This window comes from Cololabis saira, chromosome 11, assembly GCF_033807715.1.
Source record: "Cololabis saira isolate AMF1-May2022 chromosome 11, fColSai1.1, whole genome shotgun sequence".
Lineage (NCBI taxonomy): Eukaryota > Metazoa > Chordata > Actinopteri > Beloniformes > Belonidae > Cololabis > Cololabis saira.
Genome location: NC_084597.1, coordinates 193001 through 213000, shown reverse-complemented (window position 1 = coordinate 213000; position 20000 = coordinate 193001).

The following is a 20000-nucleotide window of genomic DNA, read 5'->3' as shown; positions in this document are numbered from 1 at the left end:
GGGTCACAGTATGTGGATGTGGGGATCCTCTTGAATAAATTTGGGATCATTTCTTTTTGTTTATTTTCTTGTTTTGGCCCTAAAGGAGAACCATCAGCTATTGTGGCTAAGGAAGTGATTCGTTTCTTGCATGAAACTGGACTGTACGGTCGGATCAAAAGATGCTTCAACCCTATTGACTAGACACATTTGCAGATTTGCAAAACTCACCATGCGTTCAAAGTTACTGTTGTCAATGAGATGCACTTCCTCCTCGTCAAACTGCTCCATGGTCTCCATCCTGACGATGTTACCGACGTGTGCAGATGTTTGTGGAGAATCTTTTTTTCTGAAACACTGAAACAATCCCAAGATTATTACGATTAGAAACAATCGCAAGATTATTGAGATTTGAATACGACTCAAAAAGGAAAGATAATTAAATGTTAACCCATTGATGCCTGGTGCATGCCATGGAAAAAGGAAAAGACTGTTAGTAATACGTAATTATTTACAAATACCCATGCAAAACAGAAACATCATAAAAAATGACACAGTAATGCTTAGATGAATTATCTGTTTAACTGTACAGTTCTCTTTTTTTCTCAAGGTAAGTATTTTCATACATTTTTCACACATTTAATAAACCATGAATTATGGTATTTTTTTATCCGTTTACCAGATGAAATAAAATGAATTTCAACACTCTTTTTAACCATTGCACACGTTATGTATGAAATTAACTGAAAATAACAAAATGCACCTTTAACACACATTAAAATAATACATTCAAGACTTCAGAGTATCTGCCTTGTTATGAATTAACTTCTTTAGCAGGCTTTAACACACACCTCATAACAGTGCATCTCAGAATAAAACAGAAAATACACACACAGAGCAGCAAAATAAATAGCTAATAGATAATCCGAGCAAAATAATAGCTTTACCTCTTAACACACAGAGTGAAAAGTAGCCGTAAGTAAAATTTCGTAAAAAAAGTTTTTTACAAGTTCACCGGCATTTCATGCACACATGCATCATGTGGCTACTGCTGTTAGCATTCGCTAGCTAGCGCGAGCTAGCTCGCTCAGGTAACTCACCAGTCTCTGCCGAAAACAACTCACAGGTCTTCAAACACTTCTCCGCTTCCAGTAGGTATAGTTTCCAGAGTTTTTCTTTGCTCCTAAGTGAGTTAACAACCGCTATTTGTTTAATAGATTGTGACTTTCTTCTATATTTCGCATCTGCTCGTCATTGCTGCATGTCTGGGCGCATTCTCTCGCTCTCGCTCTAACTCTCGCGAGACCAGGTGGAACTCTCGCGAGAATAGGGTGGAATTACCATGAGAGCTACTTTCTCTCACAAATAATATTAAAATTGGGTGTGTGCAAAATAAATATAATTACAGATTAATAACCAAATGAGAGTTAATAAATAAAATAAACATTTTCAAAGAAACAATGATATTACCAGTCCCAATTTTCTACTGGGTTTTATATATATATATATATATATATATATATATATATATATATATATATATATATATATATATATATATATATATATATTCAACTATCGACTGGGTTACATAAACAATACAAGATATATTCTTCTTTAATCAAATACATTTCTTGCACCTGTTTTAGACGTCTGCATGACGTCACAAAAAATTACCCAACCAGAGGTTGGGTAAGATATTGAACTGCATATTGACGTCTTATGGACGTTCATATTTAGACGTCAAAGAATTGCACGTCTTATGGACGTTCATATTTAGACGTCAAGGAATTGCACGTCGTATGGACGTTCATATTTAGACGTCAAAGTATTGCACGTCGTATGGACGTCTAGAAATGGTCTTCGACGGACCGACCAAATATAGACCAGATCTGCACGTCACCTGGACCTCCAATGTTTGCTGGGGTAAGTCTGGAGCTGTTTTTTCTAATTTTTTAAAATATTTGTAAGTTATAAATATTAGTAAAACCCAACTATTTTAATTATTACTTTTTCTGTAACCATTCTGCCAAGGTTGTAACCGGGCTGAGCTGGGAATATTTCTGACGTCACCACATTACAGGGAGCTGATTGGTCGGGGGGCGGGGCCGTCATCACCCTACTCGCCACTGATTGGTCGGGGGGCGGGGCCGTCATCACCCTACTCGCCACCGATTGGTCGGGGGGCGGGGCCGTCATCACCCTCCGCGCCACTGATTGGTCGGGAGGCGGGGCCGTCATCACCCTACTCGCCACCGATTGGTCGGGGGGCGGGGCCGGCAGACGTTTGAATCAGGAAGCGGGAGTCAGCGCGAGAGCGACTGGCGGCTCGTGGCGATTTTATTATAAAAAAGGGACAACCAATCAGAAGAAGGGGCGGGGCTAATTCAGGCCAAAGAAGCTCAAGGACTCATTGCAGAGTCCCTTGACACCACCTACGACTTCCTATGTCAAACCATTCAAAGTTTATAGCAGAAAAAAGGGACAACCAATCAGAAGAAGGGGCGGGGCTAATTCAGGCCAATGAAGGTCAAGGACTCCATACAGAATCTGATGACACCACCCACGACTCTCTATGTCAAACCATTCAAAAGTTATGGCAGAGAAAAGTATTCAAGGTGGCGCTGTTGAGCCGTTAGGCCACGCCCATTAATGCAAACCATGAAATATCAAATTTATCACCAGGCCTGGCTTGCATGCAAAATTTGGTGACTTTTGGAGAACTATCAAATATGGACCAATCACATGAAGGGGGGGCGCGCCTTTTGGCGTCTAGCGTCGCCACGGTAACACTTTTGAAAGAGAAAAGTAATGCGTGGTGTCGCAGGATGTAGACGCACATTTTGATGTATAACACACCTGGGTGCACGATACGGTTCGGGCTGAATTAACTCTCGAAGGAATGGCATACATTTCGCCAAAATGACACAATTTATTCAAAATGGCCGACATCCTGTTCGGTTTTGGCCATGGCTCCAAGAGACTTTTCTTTAAGTTGTGCCATGATACAGGTGTGTAGCGATTTTCGTGCATGTACGTCAAACCGTATTGTGGGGCTTGAGGCACAAAGTTTTCCGGGGGGCGCTGTTGAGCCATTTTGCCACGCCCATTAATACCAACCATGAAATATCAAATTTATCACCAGGCCTGGCTTGCATGCCAAATTTGGTGCCTTTTGGGGAACTATCAAATATGGACCAATCAGATGAAGGGGGGGTGCGCTTGTTGGCGTCTAGCGTCGCCACGGTAACACTTTCGAAAGAGAAAAGTAATGCGTGTAGTCGCAGGATGGAGACGCACATTTTGATGTATAACACATCTGGGTTCACGATACGGTTCGGGCTGAATTAATTCTCGAAGGAATGGCATATATTGCTCCAAAATTACACGATTAATGCAGAATGTTCAAAATCGCTGACTTCCTGTTCGGTTTCGGCCATGGCGCCAAGAGACTTTTCTTTTAGTTGCGACATGATACAGGTGTGTACCGATTTTCGTTCATGTACGTCAAAGCGTATTATGGGGCTTGAGGCGCAAAGTTTTTTCTGTCTGAACCAATCAGATGAAGGGTGGGCACGCTTTTTGGCGTCTAGCGTCGCCACGGTAACGCTTTCGAAAGAGAAAAGTAATGCGTGGGGTCGGAGGATGGAGACGCACATTTTGATGTATAACACACTTGGGGGAACGTTACGGTTCGGGCTGAATTAACTTTTGAAGGAATGGCATAAATTTCGCCAAAATGACACGACTAATTCAAAATGGCCGACATCCTGTTCGGTTTCGGGCATGACCCCAAGAGACTTTTGTTTAAGTTGTCCCATGATACAGGTGTGTACCGATTTTCGTGCATGTATGTCAAACCGTATCGCGGGGCTTGAGGCACAAAGTTTTCAAGGGGGCGCTGTTGAGCCATTTTGCCACGCCCATTAATGCAAACCTTTAAATATCAAATTTTTCGCCAGGCCTGACTAGGGTGCAAAATTTGGTGACTTTTTGGGCATGTTAAGGGGGGCAAAAAGGCCTTCACTTTGTCAGGAAAATAATAATAATAATAATAATTAAAGCTGCAAGCAGCAATGAACGGGCCCTCGCACTCACGTCAACCGCCCCCCATAAGCATATCAGAAATGACACCACCCATGACTTCCTATGTCAAACCCTTCAAAAGTTATAGCAGAAAAAAGGGACGACCAGTCAGAAGAAGGGGCGGGGCTAATTCAGGGCAAAGAAGATCAAGGACTCATTACAGAGTCCCATGACACCACCCACGACTCTCTATGTCAAAACATTCAAAAGTTATAGCAGAAAATAGGGACAACCAATCAGAAAAAGGGACTGGGCTAATTGTCACCAATTATGGTCAAGGACTCAATGCCGAGTCCCATGACACCACCCACGACTCTCTATGTCAAACCTTTCAAAAGTTATGGCAGAAAAAAGTATTCTAGGGGGCGCTGTTGAGCCGTGAGGACACGCCCATTAATGCAAACCATGAAAAAAAAAATCAGATCACTCAAATGAACGACGATCATACAGTACAGCTGTATCTCATGGTCCAGAATGTATGATATTATATTAATCTATTATACCATATTATATTACATGTTGTTATTTCATATTAGCGTACCCAGTAATATAGCATATTGTATTATTGCATTGTATGTTGCTTCATTTCATATATTTTTGACTGTATTATATTATAACATTATATATCATAGCGATTGCATTATTATATAATTTCAATTTATAACACTAATATACAATTCCTCACACACACACTCCTTCCAAATGTTTCTTTTTTTTCTCCATTATGACAATTCTATGCTGTCATCCGTTATGTTTTTTGTTTTTAAGCTTGTTATGTCTGTTATTCAAATATATTAATACATTCATTAATATGCTATACTGTATTTTGTATTGTGTATATTGTGTGTGTGTGTGTGTGTGTGTGTGTGTGTGTGTGTGTGTGTGTGTGTGTATATATATATATATATATATATATATATATATATATATATATATATATATGTGTGTGTGTGTGTGTGTGTATACCTGAAGTGTGACTACCTGCAGAACGTATTTTAGCATGAAAGCTTGCATATTTAACGTACATCAAGCATCCTGTATCATAGCTACATGTCTGCCGTTTGTAACAAAGCAAACCGCGTGAAAATCGGTTGAAAATCAAGTGAGTTATAGTTATTTTACTTATGCAGACACCTCCTTCCACAATAGAAGTGAACGCTCTAGAGTTAAAGCGATACCGATCCAAGATGGCGGCCACGCCCGACGTTCTCATGCAGTCAATGCGGCGCCTCGACCAAGATGGCGGCCGCGCTGAACATCAGCCCCTCCCCCCGCGGGAGCTGCGCGCGCAAACTCCACTCAAATTCAAAAGTTATGGCAGAAAATCGGGACAACCAATCAGAAGAAGGGGAAAGAGAAAAGTAATGTGCGTCGTCACAGGACAGAGACGAACATTTTGATGTAAAAAAAACATAAAAATTGCTGACAAAAATTTTGGCATATCAAGCCAGGCTTGAACTCTCGACCTCTGGCAGCAAAGACCGCAATAATCTGGCTGAGCTAAGTCTCAGCTATTCCTCTTATTTGACCTACTGGGTTAGGACAGACCAACATAGCGATAAAATGTCTGGAACTTTTTTTTTCCTAATTTTTTAAATATTTGTAAGTTATAAATATTAGTAAAACCCTACTATTTAAATTATTACTTTTTCTGTAACCATTCTGCCAAGGTTGTAACCGGGCTGAGCCGGGAATATTTCTGAAGTCACCACATTACAGGGAGCTGATTGGTCGGGGGGCGGGGCCGTCATCACCCTACTCGCCACTGATTGGTCGGGGGGCGGGGCCGTCATCACCCTACTCGCCACTGATTGGTCGGGGGGCGGGGCCGCCATCACCCTATTCGCCACTGATTGGTCAGGGGGCGGGGCCGGCAGACGTTTGAATCAGGAAGCGGGAGTCAGCGCGAGAGCGACTGGCGGCTCGTGGCAATTTTATTATAAAAAAAGGACAACCAATCAGAAGAAGGGGCGGGGCTAATTCAGGCCAATGAAGTTCAAGGACTCCATAAAGAATCTGATGACACCACCCACGACTCTCTATGTCAAACCATTCAAAAGTTATAGCAGAAAATCGGGACAACCAATCAGAAGAAGGGGCGGGGCTAATTAAGGCCAACGAAGCTTAAGGACTCCATAAAGAATCTGATGACACCACCCACGACTCTCTATGTCAAACCATTCAAAAGTTATAGCAGAAAATCGGGACAACCAATCAGAAGAAGGGGCGGGGCTAATTAAGGCCAACGAAGCTTAAGGACTCATTACAGAGTCCCATGACACCACCCACGACTCTCTATGTGAAACCATTCAAAAGTTATGGCAGAGAAAAGTATTCTAGGGGGCGCTGTTGAGCCGTTAGGCCACGCCCATTAATGCAAACCATGAAATATCACATTTATCGCCAGGCCTGGCTTGCATGCAAATTTTGGTGACTTTTGGAGAACTATCAAATATGGACCAATCAGATGAAGGGTGGGTGCGCTTTTTCGCGTCTAGCGTCGCCACGGTAACACTTTTGAAAGAGAAAAGTAATGCGTGGTGTCGCACGATGGAGACGCACATTTTGGTGTATAACACACCTGGGTGCACGTTACGGTTCGGGCTGAATTAACTGCCGAAGGAATGGCATAAATTGTGCCAAAATTACACAATTAATTCAAAATGGCTGACTTCCTGTTCGGTTTCGGCCATGGCTCCAAGAGACTTTTCTTTAAGTTGCGACATGATACAGGTGTGTACCGATTTTCGTGCATGTACGTCAAACCGTATTGTGGGGCTTGAGGCACAAAGTTTTCCGGGGGGCGCTGTTGAGCCATTTTGCCACGCCCATTAATGCAAACCATGAAATATCAAATTTATCGCCAGGCCTGGCTTGGGTGCAAAATTTGGTGCCTTTTGGGGAACTATCAAATATGGACCAATCAGATGAAGGGGGGGTGCGCTTGTTGGCGTCTAGCGTCGCCACGGTAACACTTTGGAAAGAGAAAAGTAATGCGTGTAGTCGCAGGATGGAGACGCACATTTTGATGTATAACACATCTGGGTTCACGATACGGTTCGAGCTGAATTAACTCTCGAAGGAATGGCATATATTGCTCCAAAATTACGCAATTAATTCAGAATGTTCATAATGGCCGACTTCCTGTTCGGTTTCGGCCATGGCGCCAAGAGACTTTTCTTTTAGTTGCGACATGATACAGGAGTGTGCCAACTTTCGTTCATGTACGTCAAACCGTATTATGGGGCTTGAGGCGCAAAGTTTTTTCTGTCTGAACCAACCAGATGAAGGGTGGGCGCGCTTTTTGGCGTCTAGCGTCGCCACGGTAACGCTTTTGAAAGAGAAAAGTAATGCGGGTGGTCGCAGGAGGGAGACGCACATTTTGATGTATAACACACCTGGGTGCACGTTACGGTTCGGGCTGAATTAACTTTCGAAGGAATGGCATAAATTTCGCCAAAATGACGCGACTAATTCAAAATGGCCGACTTCCTGTTCGGTTTCGGGCATGACGCCAAGAGACTTTTCTTTAAGTTGTCCCATGATACAGGTGTGTACCGACTTTCGTGCATGTACGTCAAACCGTATCGTGGGGCTTGAGGCACAAAGTTTTCAAGGGGGCGCTGTTGAGCCATTTTGCCACGCCCATTAATGCAAACCATTTAATATCAAATTTTTCGCCAGGCCTGGCTTGCATGCAAAATTTGGTGACTTTTTGGGCATGTTAAGGGGGGCAAAAAGGCCTTCACTTTGTCAGGAAAATAATAATAATAATAATAATAATAATAATAATAAAAATTCCTGCAAATACAATAGGGCCTTCGCACTGAAGGTGCTCGGGCCCTAATAATAATAATAAAAATTCCTGCAAATACAATAGGGCCTTCGCACTGAAGGTGCTCGGGCCCTAATAAAAATTCCTGCAAATACAATAGGGCCTTCGCACTGCAAGTGCTCGGGCCCTAATTAAAGCTGCAAGCAGCGATGAACGGGCCCTCGCACTCACGTCCACCGCCCCCCATAAGCCATCAGAAATGACACCACCCACGACTCTCTATGTCAAACCATTCAAAAGTTATAGCAGAAAAAAGGAACAACCAATCAGAAGAAGGGGAGGGGCTAATTCAGGCCAATGAAGGTCAAGGACTCCATACAGAGTCTGATGACACCACCCACGACTCTCTATGTCAAACCATTCAAAAGTTATAGCAGAAAATCGGGACAACCAATCAGAAGAAGGGGCGGGGCTAATTCAGGCCAATGAAGGTTAAGGACTCAATACCGAGTCCCATGACACCACCCACGACTCTTTATGTCAAACCATTCAAAAGTTATGGCAGAGAAAAGTATTCTAGGGGGCGCTGTTGAGCCGTTAGGCCACGCCCATTAATGCAAACCATGAAATAACAAATGTAGCCTATCGCCAGGCCTGGCTTGCATGCAAAATTTGGTGACTTTTGGAGAACTATCAAATATGGACCAATCAGATGAAGGGGACGAGCGCTTTTTCGCGTCTAGCGTCGCCACAGTAACACTTTTGAAAGAGAAAAGTAATGTCCGTCGTCACAGGACAGAGACGAACATTTTAATGTAAAACAAAAATTTCGGCATATTGCCAGCCTTGAACTCTCGACCTCTGGCAGCAAAGACCGCAATAATCTGGCTGAGCTAAGTCTCAGCTATTCCTATCATTTGACCTACTGGCTTAGGACAGACCAACATAGCGATAAAATGTCTGGAACTTTTTTTTCCTAATTTTTAAAATATTTGTAAGTTATAAATATTAGTAAAACCCTACTATTTTAATTATTACTTTTTCTGTAACCATTCTGCCAAGGTTGTAACCGGGCTGAGCCGGGAATATTTCTGAGGTCACCACATTACAGGGAGCTGATTGGTCGGGGGGCGGGGCCGTCATCACCCTGCTCGCCACTGATTGGTCGGGGGGCGGGGCCGTCATCACCCTACTCGCCACTGATTGGTCGGGGGGCGGGACCGTCATCCGCTACTCGCCACTGATTGGTCGGGGGCGGGGCCGTCATCACCCTACTCGCCACTGATTGGTCGGGGGGCGGGGCCGTCATCACCCTACTCGCCACTGATTGGTCAGGGGGCGGGGCCGGCAGACGTTTGAATCAGGAAGCCGGAGTCAGCGCGAGAGCGACTGGCGGCTTGCGGCAATTTTATTATAAAAAAAGGACAACCAATCAGAAGAAGGGGCGGGGCTAATTCAGGCCAATGAAGGTCAAGGACTCCATAAAGAATCTGATGACACCACCCACGACTCTGTATGTCAAACCATTCAAAAGTTATAGCAGAAAATCGGGACAACCAATCAGAAGAAGGGGCGGGGCTAATTAAGGCCAACGAAGCTTAAGGACTCATTACAGAGTCCCATGACACCACCCACGACTCTCTATGTGAAACCATTCAAAAGTTATGGCAGAGAAAAGTATTCTAGGGGGCGCTGTTGAGCCGTTAGGCCACGCCCATTAATGCAAACCATGAAATATCACATTTATCGCCAGGCCTGGCTTGCATGCAAATTTTGGTGACTTTTGGAGAACTATCAAATATGGACCAATCACATGAAGGGGGGGCGCGCCTTTTGGCGTCTAGCGTCGCCACGGTAACACTTTTGAAAGAGAAAAGTAATGCGTGGTGTCGCAGGATGTAGACGCACATTTTGATGTATAACACACCTGGGGGCACGTTACGGTTTGGGCTGAATTAACTGCCGAAGGAATGGCATAAATTTCGCCAAAATGACACAATGTATTCAAAATGGCCGACATCCTGTTCGGTTTCGGCCATGGCTCCAAGAGACTTTTCTTTAAGTTGCGACATGATACAGGTGTGTACCGATTTTGGTGCATGTACGTCAAACCGTATTGTGGGGCTTGAGGCACAAAGTTTTCCGGGGGGCGCTGTTGAGCCATTTTGCCACGCCCATTAATGCAAACCATGAAATATCAAATGTATCGCCAGGCCTGCCTTGCATGCAAAATTTGGTGACTTTTGGGGAACTATCAAATATGGACCAATCAGATGAAGGGGGGGTGCGCTTGTTGGCGTCTAGCGTCGCTACGGTAACACTTTTGAAAGAGAAAAGTAATGCGTGTAGTCGCAGGATGGAGACGCACATTTTGATGTATAACACATCTGGGTTCACGATACGGTTCGGGCTGAATTAACTCTCGAAGGAATGGCATATATTGCTCCAAAATTACGCAAATAATTCAGAATGTTCAAAATGGCCGACTTCCTGTTCGGTTTCGGCCATGGCGCCAAGAGACTTTTCTTTTAGTTGCGACATGATACAGGTGTGTACCGATTTTCGTTCATGTATGTCAAACCGTATTATGGGGCTTGAGGCACAAAGTTTTTTCTGTCGAACCAATCAGATGAAGGGTGGGCGCGCTTTTTGGCGTCTAGCGTCGCCACGGTAACGCTTTTGAAAGAGAAAAGTAATGCGTGTTGTCGCAGGATGGAGACGCACATTTTGATGTATAACACACTTGGGGGCACGTTACGGTTCGGGCTGAATTAACTTTCGAAGGAATGGCATAAATTTCGCCAAAATGACACGACTAATTCAAAATGGCCGACATCCTGTTCGGTTTCGGGCATGACCCCAAGAGACTTTTGTTTAAGTTGTCCCATGATACAGGTGTGTACCGATTTTCGTGCATGTACGTCAAACCGTATCGTGGGGCTTGAGGCACAAAGTTTTCAAGGGGGCGCTGTTGAGCCATTTTGCCACGCCCATTAATGCAAACCTTTAAATATCAAATTTTTCGCCAGGCCTGACTTGGGTGCAAAATTTGGTGACTTTTTGGGCATGTTAAGGGGGCCAAAAAGGCCTTCACTTTGTCAGGAAAATAATAATAATAATAATTAAAGCTGCAAGCAGCAATGAACGGGCCCTCGCACTCACGTCAACCGCCCCCCATAAGCATATCAGAAATGACACCACCCATGACTTCCTATGTCAAACCCTTCAAAAGTTATAGCAGAAAAAAGGGACGACCAGTCAGAAGAAGGGGCGGGGCTAATTCAGGGCAAAGAAGATCAAGGACTCATTACAGAGTCCCATGACACCACCCACGACTCTCTATGTCAAAACATTCAAAAGTTATAGCAGAAAATAGGGACAACCAATCAGAAAAAGGGACTGGGCTAATTGTCACCAATTATGGTCAAGGACTCAATGCCGAGTCCCATGACACCACCCACGACTCTCTATGTCAAACCTTTCAAAAGTTATGGCAGAAAAAAGTATTCTAGGGGGCGCTGTTGAGCCGTGAGGACACGCCCATTAATGCAAACCATGAAAAAAAAAATCAGATCACTCAAATGAACGACGATCATACAGTACAGCTGTATCTCATGGTCCAGAATGTATGATATTATATTAATCTATTATACCATATTATATTACATGTTGTTATTTCATATTAGCGTACCCAGTAATATAGCATATTGTATTATTGCATTGTATGTTGCTTCATTTCATATATTTTTGACTGTATTATATTATAACATTATATATCATAGCGATTGCATTATTATATAATTTCAATTTATAACACTAATATACAATTCCTCACACACACACTCCTTCCAAATGTTTCTTTTTTTTCTCCATTATGACAATTCTATGCTGTCATCCGTTATGTTTTTTGTTTTTAAGCTTGTTATGTCTGTTATTCAAATATATTAATACATTCATTAATATGCTATACTGTATTTTGTATTGTGTATATTGTGTGTGTGTGTGTGTGTGTGTGTGTGTGTGTGTGTGTGTGTGTGTGTGTATATATATATATATATATATATATATATATATATATATATATATATATATGTGTGTGTGTGTGTGTGTGTATACCTGAAGTGTGACTACCTGCAGAACGTATTTTAGCATGAAAGCTTGCATATTTAACGTACATCAAGCATCCTGTATCATAGCTACATGTCTGCCGTTTGTAACAAAGCAAACCGCGTGAAAATCGGTTGAAAATCAAGTGAGTTATAGTTATTTTACTTATGCAGACACCTCCTTCCACAATAGAAGTGAACGCTCTAGAGTTAAAGCGATACCGATCCAAGATGGCGGCCACGCCCGACGTTCTCATGCAGTCAATGCGGCGCCTCGACCAAGATGGCGGCCGCGCTGAACATCAGCCCCTCCCCCCGCGGGAGCTGCGCGCGCAAACTCCACTCAAATTCAAAAGTTATGGCAGAAAATCGGGACAACCAATCAGAAGAAGGGGAAAGAGAAAAGTAATGTGCGTCGTCACAGGACAGAGACGAACATTTTGATGTAAAAAAAACATAAAAATTGCTGACAAAAATTTTGGCATATCAAGCCAGGCTTGAACTCTCGACCTCTGGCAGCAAAGACCGCAATAATCTGGCTGAGCTAAGTCTCAGCTATTCCTCTTATTTGACCTACTGGGTTAGGACAGACCAACATAGCGATAAAATGTCTGGAACTTTTTTTTTCCTAATTTTTTAAATATTTGTAAGTTATAAATATTAGTAAAACCCTACTATTTAAATTATTACTTTTTCTGTAACCATTCTGCCAAGGTTGTAACCGGGCTGAGCCGGGAATATTTCTGAAGTCACCACATTACAGGGAGCTGATTGGTCGGGGGGCGGGGCCGTCATCACCCTACTCGCCACTGATTGGTCGGGGGGCGGGGCCGTCATCACCCTACTCGCCACTGATTGGTCGGGGGGCGGGGCCGCCATCACCCTATTCGCCACTGATTGGTCAGGGGGCGGGGCCGGCAGACGTTTGAATCAGGAAGCGGGAGTCAGCGCGAGAGCGACTGGCGGCTCGTGGCAATTTTATTATAAAAAAAGGACAACCAATCAGAAGAAGGGGCGGGGCTAATTCAGGCCAATGAAGTTCAAGGACTCCATAAAGAATCTGATGACACCACCCACGACTCTCTATGTCAAACCATTCAAAAGTTATAGCAGAAAATCGGGACAACCAATCAGAAGAAGGGGCGGGGCTAATTAAGGCCAACGAAGCTTAAGGACTCCATAAAGAATCTGATGACACCACCCACGACTCTCTATGTCAAACCATTCAAAAGTTATAGCAGAAAATCGGGACAACCAATCAGAAGAAGGGGCGGGGCTAATTAAGGCCAACGAAGCTTAAGGACTCATTACAGAGTCCCATGACACCACCCACGACTCTCTATGTGAAACCATTCAAAAGTTATGGCAGAGAAAAGTATTCTAGGGGGCGCTGTTGAGCCGTTAGGCCACGCCCATTAATGCAAACCATGAAATATCACATTTATCGCCAGGCCTGGCTTGCATGCAAATTTTGGTGACTTTTGGAGAACTATCAAATATGGACCAATCAGATGAAGGGTGGGTGCGCTTTTTCGCGTCTAGCGTCGCCACGGTAACACTTTTGAAAGAGAAAAGTAATGCGTGGTGTCGCACGATGGAGACGCACATTTTGGTGTATAACACACCTGGGTGCACGTTACGGTTCGGGCTGAATTAACTGCCGAAGGAATGGCATAAATTGTGCCAAAATTACACAATTAATTCAAAATGGCTGACTTCCTGTTCGGTTTCGGCCATGGCTCCAAGAGACTTTTCTTTAAGTTGCGACATGATACAGGTGTGTACCGATTTTCGTGCATGTACGTCAAACCGTATTGTGGGGCTTGAGGCACAAAGTTTTCCGGGGGGCGCTGTTGAGCCATTTTGCCACGCCCATTAATGCAAACCATGAAATATCAAATTTATCGCCAGGCCTGGCTTGGGTGCAAAATTTGGTGCCTTTTGGGGAACTATCAAATATGGACCAATCAGATGAAGGGGGGGTGCGCTTGTTGGCGTCTAGCGTCGCCACGGTAACACTTTGGAAAGAGAAAAGTAATGCGTGTAGTCGCAGGATGGAGACGCACATTTTGATGTATAACACATCTGGGTTCACGATACGGTTCGAGCTGAATTAACTCTCGAAGGAATGGCATATATTGCTCCAAAATTACGCAATTAATTCAGAATGTTCATAATGGCCGACTTCCTGTTCGGTTTCGGCCATGGCGCCAAGAGACTTTTCTTTTAGTTGCGACATGATACAGGAGTGTGCCAACTTTCGTTCATGTACGTCAAACCGTATTATGGGGCTTGAGGCGCAAAGTTTTTTCTGTCTGAACCAACCAGATGAAGGGTGGGCGCGCTTTTTGGCGTCTAGCGTCGCCACGGTAACGCTTTTGAAAGAGAAAAGTAATGCGGGTGGTCGCAGGAGGGAGACGCACATTTTGATGTATAACACACCTGGGTGCACGTTACGGTTCGGGCTGAATTAACTTTCGAAGGAATGGCATAAATTTCGCCAAAATGACGCGACTAATTCAAAATGGCCGACTTCCTGTTCGGTTTCGGGCATGACGCCAAGAGACTTTTCTTTAAGTTGTCCCATGATACAGGTGTGTACCGACTTTCGTGCATGTACGTCAAACCGTATCGTGGGGCTTGAGGCACAAAGTTTTCAAGGGGGCGCTGTTGAGCCATTTTGCCACGCCCATTAATGCAAACCATTTAATATCAAATTTTTCGCCAGGCCTGGCTTGCATGCAAAATTTGGTGACTTTTTGGGCATGTTAAGGGGGGCAAAAAGGCCTTCACTTTGTCAGGAAAATAATAATAATAATAATAATTAAAGCTGCAAGCAGCGATGAACGGGCCCTCGCACTCACGGCCACCGCCCCCCATAAGCATATCAGAAATGACACCACCCACGAGTCTCTATGTCAAACCATTCAAAAGTTATAGCAGAAAAAAGGGACAACCAATCAGAAGAAGGGGCGGGGCTACTTCAGGCCAATGAAGGTCAAGGACTCCATAAAGAATCTGATGACCCCACCCACGACTCTCTATGTCAAACCATTCCAAAGTTATAGCAGAAAATCGGGACAACCAATCAGAAGAAGGGGCGGGGCTAATTAAGGCCAACGAAGCTTAAGGACTCATTACAGAGTCCCATGACACCACCCACAACTTCCTATGTCAAACCATTCAAAAGTTATGGCAGAGAAAAGTATTCTAGGGGGCGCTGTTGAGCCATTTTGCCACGCCCATTAATGCAAACCATGTAATATCAAATTTATCACCAGGCCTGGCTTGCATGCAAAATTTGGTGACTTTTGGAGAACTATCAAATATGGACCAATCACATGAAGGGGGGCGCGCCTTTTGGCGTCTAGCGTCGCCACGGTAACACTTTTGAAAGAGAAAAGTAATGCGTGGTGTCGCAGGATGTAGACGCACATTTTGATGTATAACACACCTGGGTGCACATTACGGTTCGGGCTGAATTAACTGCCGAAGGAATGGCATAAATTTCGCCAAAATGACACAATTTATTCAAAATGGCCGACATCCTGTTCGGTTTCGGCCATGGCTCCAAGAGACTTTTCTTTAAGTTCTGCCATGATACAGGTGTGTACCGATTTTCGTTCATGTACGTCAAACCGTATTATGGGGCTTGAGGCGCAAAGTTTTTTCTGTCTGAAAGAATCAGATGAAGGGTGGGCGCGCTTTTTGGCGTCTAGCGTCGCCACGGTAACGCTTTTGAAAGAGAAAAGTAATGCGTGGTGTCGGAGGATGGAGATGCACATTTTTATGTATAACACACCTGGGTGCACGTTACGGTTCGGGCTGAATTAACTTTCGAAGGAATGGCATAAATTTCGCCAAAATGACATGACTAATTCAAAATGGCCGACATCCTGTTCGGTTTCGGGCATGACCCCAAGAGACTTTTCTTTAAGTTGTCCCATGATACAGGTGTGTACCGATTTTCGTGCATGTACGTCAAACCGTATCGTGGGGCTTGAGGCACAAAGTTTTCAAGGGGGCGCTGTTGAGCCATTTTACCACGCCCATTAATGCAAACCATTAAATATCAAATTTTTCGCCAGGCCTGGCTTGGGTGCAAAATTTGGTGACTTTTTGGGCATGTTAAGGGGGGCAAAAAGGCCATCACTTTGTCAGAAGAAAAATAATAATAATAATAATAATAAAAATTCCTGCAAATACAATAGGGCCTTCGCACTGAAGGTGCTCGGGCCCTAATAATAATAATAATAAAAATTCCTGCAAATACAATAGGGCCTTCGCACTGAAGGTGCTCGGGCCCTAATAATAATAAAAATTCCTGCAAATACAATAGGGCCTTCGCACTGAAGGTGCTCGGGCCCTAATTAAAGCTGCAAGCAGCAATGAACGGGCCCTCGCACTCACGTCAACCGTCCCCCATAAGCATATCAGAAATGACACCACCCACGACTTCCTATGTCAAACCCTTCAAAAGTTATAGCAGAAAAAAGGGACGACCAGTCAGAAGAAGGGGCGGGGCTAATTCAGGGCAAAGAAGATCAAGGACTCATTATAGAGTCCCATGACACCACCCACGACTCTCTATGTCAAAACATTCAAAAGTTATAGCAGAAAATAGGGACAACCAATCAGAAAAAGGGACTGGGCTAATTGTCACCAATTATGGTCAAGGACTCAATGCCGAGTCCCATGACACCACCCACGACTCTCTATGTCAAACCTTTCAAAAGTTATGGCAGAAAAAAGTATTCTAGGGGGCGCTGTTGAGCCGTGAGGACACGCCCATTAATGCAAACCATGAAAAAAAAAATCTGATCACTCAAATGAACGACGATCATACAGTACAGCTGTATCTCATGGTCCAGAATGTATGATATTATATTAATCTATTATACCATATTATATTACATGTTGTTATTTCATATTAGCGTACCCAGTAATATAGCATATTGTATTATTGCATTGTATGTTGCTTCATTTCATATATTTTTGACTGTATTATATTGTAAAATTATATATCATAGCGATTGCATTATTATATAATTTCAATTTATAACACTAATATACAATTCCTCACACACACACTCCTTCCAAATGTTTCTTTTTTTTCTCCATTATGACAATTGTATGCTGTCATCCGTTATGTTTTTTGTTTTTAAGCTTGTTATGTCTGTTATTCAAATATATTAATACATTCATTAATATGCTATACTGTATTTTGTATATTGTGTGTGTGTGTGTGTGTGTGTGTGTGTGTGTGTGTGTGTGTATATATATATATATATATATATATGTGTGTGTGTGTGTGTGTGTGTATACCTGAAGTGTGACTACCTGCAGAACGTATTTTAGCATGAAAGCTTGCATATTTAACGTACATCAAGCATCCTGTATCATAGCTACATGTCTGCCGTTTGTAACAAAGCGAACCGCGTGAAAATCGGTTGAAAATCAAGTGAGTTATAGTTATTTTACTTATGCAGACACCTCCTTCCACAATAGAAGTGAACGCTCTAGAGTTAAAGCGATACCGATCCAAGATGGCGGCCACGCCCGACGTTCTCAGGCAGTCAATGCGGCGCCTTGACCAAGATGGCGGCCGCGCTGAACATCAGCCCCTCCCCCCGCGGGAGCTGCGCACGCAAACTCCACTCAAATTCAAAAGTTATGGCAGAAAATCGGGACAACCAATCAGAAGAAGGGGAAAGAGAAAAGAAATGTGCGTCGTCACAGGACAGAGACGAACATTTTGATGTAAAAAAAACACAAAAATTGCTGACAAAAATTTTGGCATATCAAGCCAGGCTTGAACTCTCGACCTCTGGCAGCAAAGACCGCAATAATCTGGCTGAGCTAAGTCTCAGCTATTCCTTTTATTTGACCTACTGGGTTAGGACAGACCAACATAGCGATAAAATGCCTGGAACTTTTTTTTTCCTAATTTTTTAAATATTTGTAAGTTATAAATATTAGTAAAACCCTACTATTTAAATTATTACTTTTTCTGTAACCATTCTGCCAAGGTTGTAACCGGGCTGAGCCGGGAATATTTCTGAAGTCACCACATTACAGGGAGCTGATTGGTCGGGGGGCGGGGCCGTCATCACCCTACTCGCCACTGATTGGTCGGGGGGCGGCGCCGTCATCACCCTACTCGCCACTGATTGGTCGGGGGGCGGGGCCGCCATCACCCTACTCGCCACTGATTGGTCAGGGGGCGGGGCCGGCAGACGTTTGAATCAGGAAGCGGGAGTCAGCGCGAGAGCGACTGGCGGCTCGCGGCAATTTTATTATAAAAAAAAGGACAACCAATCAGAAGAAGGGGCGGGGCTAATTCAGGCCAATGAAGGTCAAGGACTCCATAAAGAATCTGATGACACCACCCACGACTCTCTATGTCAAACCATTCAAAAGTTATAGCAGAAAATCGGGACAACCAATCAGAAGAAGGGGCGGGGCTAATTAAGGCCAACGAAGCTTAAGGACTCATTACAGAGTCCCATGACACCACCCACGACTCTCTATGTGAAACCATTCAAAAGTTATGGCAGAGAAAAGTATTCTAGGGGGCGCTGTTGAGCCGTTAGGCCACGCCCATTAATGGAAACCATGAAATATCACATTTATCGCCAGGCCTGGCTTGCATGCAAATTTTGGTGACTTTTGGAGAACTATCAAATATGGACCAATCAGATGAAGGGTGGGTGCGCTTTTTCGCGTCTAGCGTCGCCACGGTAACACTTTTGAAAGAGAAAAGTAATGCGTGGTGTCCCACGATGGAGACGCACATTTTGGTGTATAACACACCTGGGTGCACGTTACGGTTCGGGCCTTATTAACTGCCGAAGGAATGGCATAAATTGCGCCAAAATTACACGATTAATTCAAAATGGCTGATTTCCTGTTCGGTTTCGGCCATGGCTCCAAGAGACTTTTCTTTAAGTTGCGACATGATACAGGTGTGTATCGATTTTCATGCATGTACGTCAAACCGTATTGTGGGGCTTGAGGCACAAAGTTTTCCAGGGGGCGCTGTTGAGCCATTTTGCAACACCAATTAATACAAACCATGAAATATCAAATTTATCGCCAGGCCTGCCTTGCATGCAAAATATGGTGACTTTTGGGGAACTATCAAATATGGACCAATCAGATGAAGGGGGGCGCGCTTTTTGGCGTCTAGCGTCGCCACGGTAACACTTTTGAAAGAGAAAAGTAATGCACGTAGTTGCAGGATAGAGACGCACATTTTGATGTATAACACACCTGGGTGCACGTTACGGTTCGGGCCGTATTAATTCTCGAAGGAATGGCTCATATTGCTCCAAAATTACGCGATTAATTCAGAATGTTCAAAATGGCCGACTTCCTGTTCGGTTTCGGCCATGGCGCCAAGAGACTTTTCTTTAAGTTGCGACATGATACAGGTGTGTACCGATTTCCGTTCATGTACGTCAAACCGTATTATGGGGCTTGAGGCGCAAAGTTTTTTCTGTCTGAACCAACCAGATGAAGGGTGAGCGCGCTTTTTGGCGTCTAGCGTCGCCACGGTAACGCTTTTGAAAGAGAAAAGTAATGCATGTTGTCGCAGGATGGAGACGCACATTTTGATGTATAACACACGTGGGGGCATGTTACGGTTCGGGCCTTATTAACTGCCGAAGGAATGGCATAAATTGCGCCAAAGTGACACGATTAATTCAAAATGGCTGATTTCCTGTTCGGTTTCGGCCATGTCGCCAAGAGACTTTTCTTTAAGTTGTGTACTGATACAGGTGTGTAGCGATTTTCGTGCATGTACGTCAAACCGTATTGTGGGGCTTGAGGCACAAAGTTTTCCGAAGGGCGCTGTTGAGCCATTTTGCCACGCCCATTAATGTAAACCATTAAATATCAAATTTTTCGCCAGGCCTGACTTGCATGCAAAATTTGGTGACTTTTTGGGCACGTTTAGGGGGGCAAAAAGGCCCTCCTTTCGTCAGAAGAAAAAAGAAAGAAAAAAAAAAATTCCTACAGATACAATAGGGCCTTCGCACTGAAGGTGCTCG